Genomic DNA, 16,300 nt, shown 5'->3' with positions numbered 1-16,300 from the left:
AAATCCAGCTCATATCCAGTGGGTAGCAGACACTCATAAGAAATGGACGCCAGCCAATGGACATTCTCCAAGCCTCCGCCTGTCGTCGTCGAATCCGGGCCTGCTAAGGAGAAATTATGCAAAGTAATCTTCCTTAAGAAATGCATGATTAACCCTTGCTGAGGAATACCCAGAAAAGAGCTTTAAATTCCTACCTTAATTTGTGCCATTCCAGATAGAACCATTGCTTCGATAAGTACTGCACACTATTACAGGATTTTTCAATGCATACTAAGTTTTGAATAAAGTTTGTAAAATGCATCTTACTACAAGTGTGATATGTAAAGACAAGGAGCCCTTGAAAGGGGGTGTCCAGTTGTGAACTATTGATGGTCCTATCTGTAAGATAGGTCACAAATAGTAAAAAAGAAAAATCTTATTTGTATAGCGCCAACTTATTCAGCAGCGTTATCAGGTTATTTATTTATTTATTAACCCCCACCAAGCAGGGTACTCATTTTACCGACCTCGGAAGGATGGAAGGCTGAGTCAACCTTGAGCCGGCTACCCGAACCATGCAGGGATTGATCTTGCAACCTTCAGGTCGTGAGCAAGAAGTTAGAACTGGATTTCTGCTTCCCTAACACTCTGCGCCATAGGAGGTTCTATATATAGTAGATGGGCTAAGGGTCGATGCCCAGGATACTAGCTGACCAGCCGATCACGTGGCTGCTATGCTCATGCACTAAGCCGATTTCTAACAGGAAGTAGACAGCCCCCTTCCCATTACAGTGGCTAGGCTTGGTATTCAATGTGAACTTTTCCTGTAATACCAAAGTACTGCAGTGGGAAGAGAGCTGTTAGCTTCCTACAGAAAGGAGCTTGCTGGCCCAGAGAACAGCTGATTGGCAGGGGTCCCAGGTAGCAGATTTCTGCTGATTTACTATTGATAACCTATCCTGAGGATGAGCCATTGGTATTCACAAGTGGACAACCCCTTTAAGAGAGACTGTCCTGGATCAAAAAAAGCCTGCTGCTTTCTTTCAATAGCAGCTTCACACCAGTCCACATTGGTTTTGTGGCTCAACTACATTCACATCAATGGAGAGGAGTTGTAATACCAGACACAAACAATGGGCAGGGGGTGGTGCTGCTTCTAGAAGAAAAGCAAATATGCTGTTCTTATCCTGGACAACCCTTTAAGCTTTACATCATATCCTGATAATGTCCCCCCAGGTGTGATAAAATCTAAGCATCAGATTTGCATTATACTATATAATGCTGAAATCACATGGCAGAGTGCTGAGGTTTTGGAGTCCTCGAATGAACAGAGTGGGATAAGCCACTCTACTCGTCTCTATGTGATTGCCGGAGATTGTCAAATGCTATACTCCGCCATCTCTGACAGTGCTGTAAAGGTGAATGGAGTGGCAGTAAGAATGCTTGACCGGCATCCAAAATCATTCAGGAAGATGTAGGACTCATGCTCTTTTGATAGGTTTGGGTCCCAACGGTAGGACTGATCACTTATCCCCCATACTATGGGTGATCTTGACAACACGGGCCTCGTGTGGCACAGAATGCAGTCCTAAGCTCTCGCTCATAACCTGAAGGTTGTGAGGTCGGTAAAATGAGTATCCAACATGCTGGGGGGTGGGAATAAATAAATTAACTGAAAAAGCTCTGCGGAATCAGTTGGCGCTATACAAACAACAAGACCCTTCTTAACTACTTTAAATTGCCAACAAACAAGCAGGCGATCCCAGAGAGCACGAAGAGTCTGCAGTATATATTAAATAGTGCGTCCCCTTTAGCTAATTGGCCATGGATGAAAACATGGAGGCAGCAACAGCACCGTATTCTTAAACTAGAGAGCCTCATGTGGCGCAGAGTGTAAGCTCTCGCCTACGGCCTGGAGGTTGCAAGTTTGATCCCCACATGCGTCAGGTAGCCGGCTCAAGGTTGACTCAGCCTTCCATCCTTCTGAGGTCGGTAAAATGAGAACCCAGCTTGGTGGGGGGTAAGTAATTAAGTAATAATTACCTGAAAGCGCTGCGTAATAAGTTGGTGCTATACAAATACCAAGATTTATAAACTACTGTGTGAACTTAGCCAAACAGCCATGGGCAACACGGTTCCTAATTTTTGGCACGCCGATTACTTAAAAATCTGTGTTTTTGTGGGATGATCTAACTATTTAGAGGCACTCTCAAAAAAAGCCGTAAGGGCCCATTCAGATGGTCATATCTTCAGTCCATGTGCTCTCCACGACAGACCTATATTAGCCTATTAGGCTATTCACATGGGCATTTTTTCATACGGACAGGTGTTCTGTGTGAAAGAATAGCTGCATGTTCTGCTCTCATCCATTTTCATGGACAAGAATAGCACATGCAATGCACGGGGTGTGTGAACATCTGACAACATATGGACAGGGGTCTGTCAGCATCAGACAGCATACGAATGCGAGTGCATGTATTTTCCAATGCGTTTGACACCCAATTTTCACGGGCCAAAATAGGCACGGTTGTGTGAGTATGGCTGAATGTTCATGGTAGATACTTGCGCAGCAATTTACAATGTAGGGTGCACTAGGCTTTAAAAAGGAGCACCAAGATGGAAGCTCCAAGCAGAACTGAGCATGCTCCCTGGGAACTTTCTAGTGAGATGATGTCACTCTAAAGTATCGCTGTGCTCGGGTCTGAAGATTCGGGTGCCGGCACGGAGCGGGGAGCTGCAGGGGAGAGCGGGGAGGAACGGAGGGGAGATCTCTCTCTCCCTCTCTCCCGCCCGCTCTCCCCTGCTTCCCGCTGCGACTCACCTGTCACCCGCAGCGGCACCCGAATCTTCAGGGACGAGCACAGCGATACTTGGATAAAGCAAATTACTCGAGCGAGTAGTGCTTTTCCGAGTATGCTCGCTCATCTCTAGTATTCAACATACTGCATGTTCTATTTTCCGAATCCTCCAGATGAGGAAGATGATACCACATGTACTAAACAATGTTGCAAAACTCATCGAAAAGCACATCGACACACATCCATGTGCTCTCCAACGTGTTTTGTACTCAATTTTCATGGGGAGACAGGGACACGGCCGTGTGAATACGGTCTAATATTAGCCATACTGGCTGTTGCTAACCTTTTCCATAATCAGAGCAATACATGTCTGAATGAAATTGGTAATAACTTGACCAAAAACATCTCACCAATGTTTTTCTAGAGCATGACGGTTTGACTACTTTTCAGGTGCCTAGAAGTAAAATATTACTGCAACATGGCACACATTCATCCTCAGCTGCTATAACCAGCTGCCATGACATTGCTGAAGTTACTCGTTGACTACGAAGAATATGAGCGGTACAACACATCAAGAAATCGTTCATCGCTAAAGGAAGAAGTAATCATGGGAGCCTGGGTCTACTACTAGTTCTAATAGAGTATATTACAAAAAAAGGTTGTCATTCCTGTTTGAGATTCTGAAAACATGTATACAACTTATTAGTGTCTGTTGCTACAAGCTAGCAATGGTAAAATAACTCCATGCCCCATACACTAAAAGCTCCGCTTTTGCCTAAGAACCCAAATTCTTGCACAAGAAGCTGCCTTCTGAACATCGTCTTCTGGAATGTACAATGCAAGAAGAAAAAAAAAATTGTATACGAAGAGCGAAAAAGGTAGGGGGGGGGGGGGACGCTGGTGGTTTTAGATAGTGTCTCTTTATATTATTTTTAGCTCATCAGTTGCCATAACAATAAAGAAATATCAAAGTTGTTATGGCAACTGCAATTTTGAAAGCAGTCAAATAAGAAGTGAAGGAACCTTCTAATGGTTTGAAATGTCACATTTGTGAAACGTGGTGGATAAATGCACCACTTCAGGCCATCAGAGTCTGTTCGAAATGGTGGAATATGTAGGGGGCGGGGGGGGGGGGGGGGGGGGGAGATATAGATAGTTTCAATAGCACATGTGCCAGAAGTGACCATACACCAATAGCTGCACTCCCGATTTCACTATAAACGAGCATCCTCTGCCGGAGCGTGGCTCGTGCTCTCAATACATGAGTAAGCTGCTATCACGCATATCTAGTTAGTTAGTTATCTCGCTTCAACGACGAGGGTCCGTAGCGCTGATCTAGAGTGAATACGACTGAGAGCATTGTTCCAATCAGTGTTGAGGTTGGAGGAGGTACCGTTGCCCATCTGTTGCACCCACGAGCGCCGCGGACGACCAAATGGCCTCCGCCATCCGGCAGGGGGTCGTCTCTCGATTTTCCTGCGGTTAGAGTACCATGGGCCGGGGACAGCTTTTGTCACATATCTAGACACATATGTAGCAGCGGCTTATCTGACTTGTAAAAAAAAAAAAAAAAAAAAAAAAAAAAAAAAACAACCTTGAAGAAATTAAGCTAAATGCTACAAAAACTTTTTATTTCTTCCTTGTACTGTGAGCAAAATGAAATGGAACCAAGTAATCAAGAAAACATTTGTATAACTTATTATATTTAGCCCCCCCCCCCTTCCCTGAAATGATATAAGCTCAATTCTAATAGTTTTCACATAATTATAAAACAAGCAATAAATAGAAAACAATGCCATCATACGATGAGGTGGCACCGCACTACACAAATGAACTTTATAACTCAAGCAAAGCTCTATAGTAGCGAGTTCATTATACCAAAAGCATACTACTGTGCCATAGAGTATTCATGAATGATCGGCTCGGTGCACAGTAACTTCATTTGTTTCAATGGAAAGATTCTGTAATATTCCTGCAATCCGCAGAAAATAAAATGTTACTTTGCTACAGAACGGGGAATGCACAGACAGCACATTGTAGTCAATGATTAAAAAGTGTCCCAGTAAAGTGCACTTTGCACTGACCTTTAATGTAAGTGTCTGCATATAGCTGCTGAATCACCAGGTTGCCCTTGGAGGCGCAGTAGGTGAAATGTGCCGTACACAGACGGAAATTTATGAAGACCTGCGTTTCAGACATCGGTCTATATGCGACGCCTCTTGGAAGAAGATGCACCAGATATATTAACCCTTGATGACCTATGACATAACTATTGGGTGGGTTATGGAGCCCTTTCCATACCCGGTATGTGCCGCCTATGTTTATACTTGAATGGGAGTGAGTCTGCAGTAACATTCTGGACCACTGCGCCATGCATGGAGCTATGCCAGTTCTGTATTAGCACTGCATTCACAGTCTATCGGACTGACGGAGATAGCGAGGAACTTTACTCTCTGCATTCCCGTCAGTCCAATAGACTGTGAATGGAACGGCAGTACGCATTCAAGTGGGGGAATTGTGACCAACATTTTCTAGATCAGTGGTGGGCCATCCAACAAGCAGACACTTATCCCCAGTCCAGAGGATAGGTGATAATTCGGAATGGTGGTAAAACCCTTTTAAGCTAAATTACAGAAAAGTCAACATGATAAAAGGAGTTGTGAATTCTTATAAGTGATCAGGTTATAGGATGTAACACCAAAACTAAACGACACTTTACATTAAAATGCCTGTCTGTAATTAACGACATCGTTAACTACCTGCATCAAATATAATGAGCCTACCCAGTAAAAAAATATAAAAACCCAATCAAGTTGACTTACATGAAGTCAATAAAAAAGATGAAAATCCAATCCCATGCTCAACTGCCAGAACGTACAGTTAAAAGGGGTCTTTAGGACATTAAGTGGCTTTTATTTGGGCAGTTACACTGGCAAGGCGGGTATCAAGTCAGTAAATATGTCCCATAGCAAAACATAACTGGGAAGAGTGAACAAGAGTCTCACATCTAAATATGCAGATCACACTTTAAAACATTCCAAACATGAATTAAATATGGCAAATTACAAGCTGCCCAGAAATATGAAGATGCCTATATTAAATCTACTAATGCAACATCCATCAAAGAGGCAGGAAGAGAGTAAAGGTGCTGCAGGGTCTCACAGATCTTATGTACTTGTAATTAATGGCTTTGTCTGCAACTATATATTTATTTCTTCAGTTTTGCATAGTAACTAGTCAGCCTGGATGTTGTAAAGCTGCGCCGGAAATGTCTGTTGATTATTTGTGATCCTGTAAAATAAAGCGCTACAATGAATGAAATTCAGTGAACAGAGAGAGTCTTGTATCATAATGGTTGACTAAGATAACGGTTCCACTTCTGCCATGAAGTTTTCTAAGGGTCCTTTAATAAAGAATGATTGCAAGGCACTAGAGATGAGCGAACGTACTCGTTTCGAGTACTTACGCACCCGAGTACCGCCATTTTCGAGTACTTCAGTACTCGGGTAAAAAGATTCGGGGGGCGCCGGGGGGCGGGGAGAGGCGTGGCGGTGCGGGGGTAGCAGCGGGGAACAGGGGGGAGCCCTCTCTCTCTCCCTCTCCCCCCCACTCCCCACTGCTACCCCCCGTGCCGCCACGGCGCCCCCCGAATTTTTTCGCCCGAGTACGGAAGTACTCGGAAATCGCGGTATTCGGGCGAAAAAGGGGCGTGGCCGAGCATGTTCGCTCATCTCTACAAGGCACCATCGGCCCTGACAGTCGTCCCAGCTATGATCACTCGCTACGACGGTCGAAACGTCGCGCCTTTTAAATGTGTGGATTACCCAAGAAAGGATGCTTTTTTTTTTAAACTTTGAGGAAATATCAGAGGTGGTGCTGCTTCTTAAACTTAGAAAGAAATGGATCTCCCTTGGACATCCACTATGCTCCAGCTCATCACTCTGTTACCTAGTACTTAGGGTTATGAGTTCCCTTCCCTGAGAGTGAAGTCATCCCAGCACTGCTGATGAAGGGGTTTACCCCAAAACGCGTTTATTAGCTGGATTTTAATTTTAATATTCTAAATAAAATGAGAAGTGAGATATTCATCCAATTGTTCTGGTAACTTTATGGGAACCTCTGGAGAGTTGCGTCTATACAACAGATTTTTCTTATGGTTGTCTAGTCCAGTCTGGTTTCGCCTGCTCATTCCCTATTTGCATCTGCCTACTAGCCTTGCTTCAGCTTGTTGTTTGGCTTCTTATCTTTGTGCCTTCTTGTTCTCAGGGATAGTATTTCAGACAGCATTGCAGTTAGGACAACTGAGTGCCACGTAGGGACAGTGGTGGTTGCTGTTAGGGCCAGTGTTCAAGAGAGATTAGGGAAAGACATAGAGAACGCTAATGTTAGGGATAGGACTTATCTGATTATTATGTCTATTCCATACCACTTACGCCACATTTACACAGGACGAATGTCGGCCAAACAACATTACTCCAGTCTATACAGTCAGTATCATCATCAACTTCATGCTAAACACCTAATTACTATCACCCCCTGCCTTGTTCATCAAATAGCGAGTTCCTAGTTTAGTAGTATGTTTTCTATTGTGTTGCTATGCACTTCATATCCATTATTCTTGTGACGGTCCAGTTGTTATACTATTTGCTTCTACTGTAAGCTCTGGGGTATCTGAGTATTGGGTTAGTACCCCAGAAAGGCAACGGCTATAGGTGAAGTCAAGTCCTGTCATTCTGAGTCCAGCCAGATTGGTTATGTACAGATCCTATGCAAACCAATGTGTCTTCATAGGAACAGAATTCAACTTATTCCTGTGCAGTCTGTTCTCATAGTCTCAAAAAAAAAAACAACAAAAAACATGTGACATGATATTTAAATGACATTTTCCTTCTATACATAGTGACCAGGAATAATATACCCGACTCGCCATGTTCACTCTCGCACGGATACAAGGTACAGCGCCTGGTCGGTATGTTCTGTCCAGATTACCTACTTTAAGAGTGAACCTGTGACTTGTGCAGCTAGTCCCATCTGGAATAACCCCATTCTATCAAAGAGCTCATTTCCAGCATCTAGACAAGCTACTGCTACGGAATGGAGGAGAGCAGTAATTAATCAGGGTCTGGCTTCTCGGGAAACCCAATGACCTTCCCTGTCAGTCTCTCATATGCGTCTTCATAGACAGATTCAATTATTAGAAAATAACTCCAGAAAGGAAAAGCAGGGAGGGAAAGAAGAGAGCCAAGAATGAAGAGGACCATTACTAATCTGTTATACGGAATAGATAATAGATATATAGACAGCTAGATATATGTATCCACACATGGTATATGAGATTTCAATCGCCCAATGGTCTAATAACTATCGGGAGATGTGTACCCTCTAGCAGACTATAGAGCATAACTGTCATTAGTCCCAACTAGCCATTATCGCACACTAATAGATATAATGGTGCACTGATTTGATAAAGTACATATATAAATGTTATATATCTGACAGGTCAGGGACTAATCCGCATTAGGAGACCTACACCACAAAGCCATCTAGCCTTCATTCTGCCCACATTGTAGCAGACACAGGCTGTTATAAAATTGCCCTTGTCTACTGACAAGCTTCAGAATATAAGGAAAATGATATAAAAATAGGAAAAGAGTAATTTAACTAATAGAAGTCTTAATACATTGCTATATAAGCCATTATCTAATATATAAATGTGTCAAACAAAAGGTAACTATGCAACGCTTAGGCCGCCTGCAGGCGGCCGGGTCGGATCCGGCAGCGAGAATTCTCACCGCGGGACCCGACCTGAGCACCTGCAGAGAGCAGCATGTACTCACCCGCGCCCCACGGCCCCGGCTCTTTCATTCACAGAAATAGAGCATGCCGCGGTTTGGTTGCCGCCCGAGATTTCGCGCGGCCACACTGCAGCCATCTGCATAGGATTGCGTTTGTTGCACTTGTCTGCAGGCGGCCTTAGAACAAGTGCATAAGATGTCTTCCAACGAATGGCCGTGAATAATCGAGCGCCGGCTGTGATTGGCTGGCGCTCGAACCAATCACAGTGCTTACCTACACAGCGCTGACGGCGGGGGAATTCAAAGCTGAGCAGGGAGATGGCAGCGGGGAGAATTCTCAAGCAGTTTACCACACCACTGGGGGGACGATCGCGCCGGGGACACAGACGCAGGCTGGGAGGCGAGTATTGCGGGGGTCTTTTTGTTTGCTTTTTTTCTACCTCACTCGAGTATAAGCCGAGGGGGGCTTCTTCAGCTTAAAAAATGTGCTGAAAACCTAGGCCTATACTCGAGTGTATATGGTATATACTTTTTAGAACTATTTGTTGAACCATTACTCTGTAATTCCTCCTAGAAATGTATGAATACATTGACTATTGGGTGTTACCAGTTCAAAATGTGTCCCTACTGTCCAATCAGTGCTGATTTTGAAAGGGCACACCCCTTTGACAAGAGGAATAGTTTTTAACACCAGTTGTTAATTTATGCACAAACATAAAGGAGGAAGAAGAACAGCACAACACGGAATCATGGGGAAAGAATTGTTATTTTACCGGTATTACGAGCATCTAATAAAAAGAGACATCTCAGCGGTCAGGACAGATCCTCTTTAAGCCTTCTAGTTCCTGGATGAATGTTGTCATTTTGGGATTTAGTGGTCCCTTTAAAAAGAAAGACAAGGGCAAAAGCAGCACTTTGCCTGTCTTCCTGTCCACCTGGATTATCCGGCCATCTTTCAGAAGCAGCCAGTGACAGAAGTATTGTTTGAAGACACCAGATCTATGCATAGCTCTGAATTCGCAGTCATACAATCCTGTTCTATTCTGGGCTGCATTATTCAGCACCACTGTCAGCTCCCATCACTTCGGTTAAGTGCTGTTGAGAATGCTGCAATCAATTTGGGTAGTAAAAATATTCTATGCCCCACTAACAGAGTAACCAGCCGTGTTGCTCTACATGAAAGAGATTAATAAGCTATTTAGAAAAAAAAAAACCTGTGCCTTACAAAAAAAGTGCCGGCTGCTTTTAGTAGCACGGATTTAGCATACGGGAGATAAGGAGCCAAGAGACATTTTTAAAGAATGAGATATTTGAATGGGAAGAAAGCTACAAAATTCCAGAACATACTTTTGCTTTAATTTAAAGGGAACCAGAAAAACACAGTTTTAAAGCAACCCTCCAGTTTCAAAATTCTATCCTAGGACCGCAGGGGGTTGATGACTTATTACCTCTAGTTGTTTGTTCTCTGCCGTCCCTCCAACCCGCTGGTTTCAGACTCTATTTTCAGCTGTTCAGGATGACTGTAGCAATTTTCTAATAACCTAATGCCCTGTTCTGATTGGCCAGTGTTTTTCACATGAGCAACTCAGGCCAATCAGAGAGCAGGTATAGTAGTTAACACTACAAATACTCTGTAGGGTGATGAGGTAGTCTGAAGACTGCACTGGCCATCTTGAATGGCCAAAAACGGGACCTGGAATCAGTGGATTGGAGAGATGGTAGAAGAACAACTGCAGGTAATATACCTCACCTGCATCTCTGGTTCCGGGACAGCATTTTGCCCCGAAATCGGAGGATTGCTTTAAATCTGCTGCCATAGTGTAATGGAGCATGACACAAGCAGGCCACATATGGTTACACATGGTTGTACACAGACCCATTTAGCATTACCAGAAATTCTTACTTTGCTGTTTGCGCACCCAGTATGCGAATACATCATCTGGAGTTCAGGAGGGGATGCCATCGTCCCCCAGAGACAGCATATCACTGCAGGACCTTGGCCTCTCCATGTATTGATGTCAACGCTGATAGCGCTGAAATCTCATGAACGTGCCCCTCCAGCTGCATCTTCCGGCACATGTGCAGTGCGCCGGGGATGTCAAGGTGTATGCACCTCGCTTCACTGTGCATGTGCGGGGATCATGCTAATGGCCAGAGTGCGTTAGCGAGATTTTTGCGCTGCCATCAATACACAGAGGAAAGCAGTGAGCGGCAGTAGAGGCCCAGTTCCCGCTGCAATGCATGGCCTAGAGGGATGATGGCGCCACCTGTTTGTTGCCTGCATGCTCAGTATGCAAGTGCGCCGTTTCAAGCCAAAGTAAGAATTTCTGGTAATGGTAAATTACATTTTTGTGTACAATCATGTGTGGCCTACTTGTAACATAGTATGCAAGGCTGAAAAGACAAATGTCTATCCAGTTCAGCCCATTTCCGACCCCTTGTTGATCCAGAGGAAGGCAAAAAAAACACTAATGAAGCAGAAGCCAATTTGCCTCACCCTGGGGAAACAAATCCTTCCCGTCTCCATATGCTGAACCCTGTGGCACCCCACTATATACGAGATCAGTAGACTCTCAGGTCCAGCCTAGTACTTCGTTGTAGGAGTTGGTTGGACATGGTCCATCACATTATGGCAGCGGATTTAAAACAATGTCTCTGGCGACAGGTTCCCTTTAAAGGGGTATTCCATTGTTTCCGCATTTATGAAATAGGGTACCGTGCAATTTCCTACTATACTGTACATGGCTATAAAATACTGCTCATACACAAGTGTAGTACATGGCAACAAAGTAAGTATGAGGGTAAAAGACTCAAAACCTGGCACAACCTATTGACGATGAAATGGTGCTAGTGTCAACTAAACCAGCTATTCGGTGGCAGTATAAAAGCACAGCGGCTACACATCTGCAGACATTGGCGGCCATCAAGATCTCCCTCAGGCTATCATTGTGTAATTTCCTGCTGCCTGATGAAGAGGTCTAATACCTTGAAACGTGTTACATTGTTGGTATGCAGAGATTTCTTTTACCTCTTAAGGACCAGGCTGTTTTGTACCTTAAGGACCAGACACTTTTTAGGGATTTTACCCATGTGGCAGTTTTACTGCCCTATTTTGTTTCCTTTAGCTACCAAAATTATTTTTACTGCGCTGTTTCCCCCCGTTTTTTAGTTGTACTGCGGGGTAAAATGCTAAAAAAAAGAGATTTTTTTAAAAAACATTTATAGTTATTTTTTTTACATTTTGTATATTTATGCTAAAATAAAGTATGGGAATGGGTTACTCTATTTGTTTTGGACGTTTTGATATATAGTATGTATGGTTTTGGTTTATAGGGCGCATACGGCGACGGTTTTTGTTGTCATCTGCTTTGTGTTATTCTCTTTCTTATGTATATATTGTTGTTTTATTCTGTTATTTTATTTTACTTGTTTATGTAATTGTGTTTTTTTTACTATCTATGTCCCCCATGACGTCATATAAGACCTCTGGGGGACATTCATTTTTTTTATTTGTTTTATTTGACACTTTCCCACTGTAGCTGGGGCATCCATAGGAGCCCCAGTTACAGGGGAAGACATCCTCTGTAGTGACACTGGTCACTTGCAGAGCTGGCCAGGGTCTAGTATGACCCTCTAGCTGTGTTATAGCAGGGAACTCCGGCGGTCACATTACTACCCCCCCCCCCCCTTCCCCGTTCACCACCACCATCTTCCCGACTCCAGAAGTATAGCGCTGTGTACTTGGGGAAGGAAAAAGCAGAAAGGGTTAAGAACCCCTCCTGCCTTCTCCTCCGGGTTATCAGCTGTCACCAATGGCTGATAATTCATCCTGCCTCTAATTGATTGCAGAGACAGGAGGCTTAAAGCGCGACCATAATTTTACTATCGCCGGTGCGTTAAGCCCAGGACCAGGCGCCGTATATTTACCGTGGCTGGTCCTTAACGGGTTAAATCTACTGGTGTCTCCATTAGCATTCTTTCATCATCAATAGGTCAAACCAGTGTCCTACCCTTTTAGCCCCATACTTAGGGTGCTTTTACACGGGATAACCTATTGGGCGCAGATGCCCGACAGGTCATCCCAGCCCATATCTCACGTATCTGGCCACTAAGAATAAAATGCAAGTTTCTCCCAAACTACTGCACAGCTACATAGAGCAGACATAGGACTGTAAAAACCAAGAAGGTGAAAGTATGCCATGTTTCTCTAGGACTATTAAAATAAAGTCCAACCATCTCGGCTTTTGTTTTTGGGACATAATAGAAACTTTTGGTGCACCTTTCCCACGCTTAAAGAAATTTCACTGGAGACTGTATACTTATGTCAAAAGATGTAATAATTAAGATACCTCTCTCGTGGGTACTAAAAGGACTCCAGAAAAAGACATCTGCAGACAATGAGAGCTGCGAAATAAAAGCAGAATTGCATAATGGTTCGCGTCACGATTCTTCGGTACCACATGTGGAAAAAGTCTAAGTCTCCTGAAATAAAGCCTCCTCTCATCTCCCCGTGCCCGCTGCCTGTTTGTTATCTAAACACAAGGCTAAAAGGCAGCGGTACAGAAAAATGTTGCACTCTATTCCCGGCACCAGCACTGCTTTCTCTGCCTTTTGTCACTCGCTGCGCCGTGTAGAACAGGAGGAAATGCACTAATGTGAATAAATTACGGCTCAAGTACAAGTAGGCGCGAAGAAGACGGGAGAGCATCTTCTAGGAAACGCGTCGTCTGACAGAAGTAATGAACTGTTTTCGGACGCCGCAGTGGAAATGCTTTTGTTTGCTGCAATTGTATGTCGGTAATGTGTAGAGATGAGCGAACGCACTCGGTAAGGGCGATTTCGCAATCGAGCACCGCGATTTTCGAGTACTTCACTACTCGGGTAAAAAGTACTTGGGTGCGCCGGGGGTGAGCTGGGGGTTGCAGAGGGGAGTGGGGGGTAGCAGCGGGGAACAGCGGGGAGCCCTCTCTTTCTCCCTCTCCCCCCCACTCCCCTCTGCAACCCCCCACCCCACAGCGCACCCGAGTACTTTTCACCTGAGTAGTGAAGTACTCGAAAATCGCGGTGCTCGATTACGAAATCAGCCTTACCAAGTACGTTCGCTCATCTCTAGTAATGTGACTTTATGGCAGGTATTTGGCAAATTGTCGGAGATTTTCAGTGCATGAGAACAATGCACTAAAAAAAAAAAAAAAAAACATTCCTATGGTTACGCTTAAAGTGATATGCCAGTGAAATCTATTTTTCCGTGCCTCACCCCTTCCCATGACTATGATTAGTGCTTTATTATACCTTTTCTATGAATATGCACTAACAATGAATAGAGTCTACAGCTCATATGGTGACTATGTGCTCCATGCATACCTGTGATGGAAAGAAGCGGTTTACGCCACTTGGTTATTTGGAAACGATGCTCTGATGAATATAAGATGCATAAGGGATAATCACAGAATTATTTAAAGGGGGACTAAAATATTGATGATCTAGCCAAAGGAGGGGTTATCAAAATCAAGTTGGAGGAGATCCGACTCCTGGCGCCTCTAACTGTTAAAAGGGAATGTGTTGCTCAGACAAGCACTGTGGGCTCTTCATTGGCACAGCACTGTACATTGCATAGTGGCTGTGGCTGGTATTGCAGCTCAGTTTCATGCACTTGAATGGTTCTGAGCTTCAGGAATCTATGAATATGAAGTCATAGGCTGAAGAAAAGACCATAATGCTCACCTGAGCACAGCTGCTCCTTCAAACAGCTAATCAGCTGGAGTGGGATGCCAATTAACCTGATATTGACTCACTTTATGGACTTTTGAACTGACTCACCAGTAACCAGAAGCTGTGTCATTGCTTGTGTCGTGAGGACATGTGGTCACACTCAAGCCTTTCTGTAAGTGATGGTGCTACTAGAGCTGAGGGATGCTCCTCTGTCATTGGCTAGTCTACGGCTCTTCGGGCTGTAATCCAAACTGGGTGGGGAGAGCTCTGAAGCCCCGCAACTTAGCGGGAACATGAACTGGGATACTTTAGGCGTCGCAATTGCTAGAAGTCCCAGCAGTCGGATAGCAAAAACTCCTAAGGAGGTCATATCCTAGCAATTCATCACCAATGGTTAAAACTTCAGAACAACTTTTTTGTGGAGGGGAAAGTCCACAACATAAATTTTGAACATCACTCAATCGTAGGTGTGGCGATTTGTAAAAGCCACTTCTGCTCTACTAGACTTCAATGGATTTTTCCAAAATCTACTTATCTTGAACTTCCCAAGACATAAGACTTACTGAAAGTCAACCACCTAAAAGAAGTCTAATGATTATATTAATGCATTACAACCATTTCAGGGAGGGTCACAAAGCTTTTACCTGAGATCTCTCAATTAGAAATGTGCAACACGCATACCGTAATTTCCGAGTGAGGATGGCAACACTGAATCACAGCAAGGCGATCATATTCCTTTTACCAAAGTTCAAGCAAAGTGAATCCAAACATTCTCAGTCTGTATGACTCAAAAGGTGGAGTCAATTGTTGAGACATTTTAAGGGTTAAAGGGGTTGTCCAGTTGTCGACTATTGATAGCCTATCCTCAGTTTAGGCCATCAATTGTAAACAGGCAGGGATCTGCCACCCAGGACCCCTATGGATTAGCTGTTCGCCAGGCTGGTGTGCTTTTATACACTAAGCCGATTTCTACAGGTAGCAGACAGCTCCGTTCCCACTGCAGTGCCTGGGTTTGGTATTACATGCTTAATTCCCATTCACTTCAATTGCAAGCCTGAGCACTGCAGTGAGAACAGAGCTATCTGCTTCCTAGAAAAATTAGCTCAAGCGCTTTGGCCTGGTGAACAGGATCAAAGAGGATCATGGGAGGCACCCCCCACCCCACTGATTAACTATTGATGGCCTGTTCTACAGATAGGCTATCAATAGTTTACAACTGGACAACCTCTTTAAATATGGTGACTAAAACACTGTTAAGCCACATAAAACCATTAGTAAAAACAACCAAAAACATCTATCTTTTGATGTACCATCGATTTCATTCATTTACAACATCAGGCTGTTCAGGGCTGATATGCCATATGTTATAAGTCTGAGCAATTAGTGGATGCAAGGTCATCATGATAGCTAGATAATTCTAGCATGCCCGAATGGAACTTTGTCAGCATCAATCTTCACCTTCCTGGCACAGACCATTATTGTTAACATGAAGCTTTCTAATTGCCAGTAAAGAAGCGTAAAAAGGTTATAGTGACCATGGATGCCATAATACTACCAAATGCTGAGCACCACTGGGATAAAGAGACCGTCAGATACCAGCACATTAAAACCTTATATCCTGACTCAGTCAGTGAGACCATCAATAATTTGGATGCTGCCACCACCACCAAGTCCTGCCAGTCTTTCAACATCTGCTCCTCCCATTTAGTTATGCACCATAGCAGTAACCAAGAGTACAGACAATTTTGAGATGGCCAGTTCTTCCCAGCCATTTAGAATCAACATCATTTCAGGTACTTACTGATTACTGTAAGCCAGCCCTGTAGGAGTCATCCATATACGCCGGTCCCAAGCCCAGATAAATGGGGAGTGTTAGGGGGAGACCTGGCGACCTAACCTGTAAAAACTTTGCCTTGGAATCCCTATGAAAGGGCTCTCAAATGATTTAGATATGGTATCTGATGGCAGGGAACCCGGGACCGGTATGCACTGTGCCCCCATGTAAGTGCCATTTTG

General features: G+C 44.0%; 1 protein-coding gene across 1 annotated transcript in view; it reads right to left on the bottom strand.

Annotated features, from left to right (window-relative positions):
• RABGAP1L (RAB GTPase activating protein 1 like) overlaps positions 1–16,300 on the bottom strand; it is a 332,919-nt gene that overhangs the window by 209,502 nt on the left and 107,117 nt on the right. The gene's annotated exons all lie outside the window — the stretch shown is intronic.

Source organism: Eleutherodactylus coqui, chromosome 3 (genome assembly GCF_035609145.1).
Source record: "Eleutherodactylus coqui strain aEleCoq1 chromosome 3, aEleCoq1.hap1, whole genome shotgun sequence".
NCBI lineage: Eukaryota > Metazoa > Chordata > Amphibia > Anura > Eleutherodactylidae > Eleutherodactylus > Eleutherodactylus coqui.
This window is presented reverse-complemented; position numbering and strand designations above follow the sequence as displayed.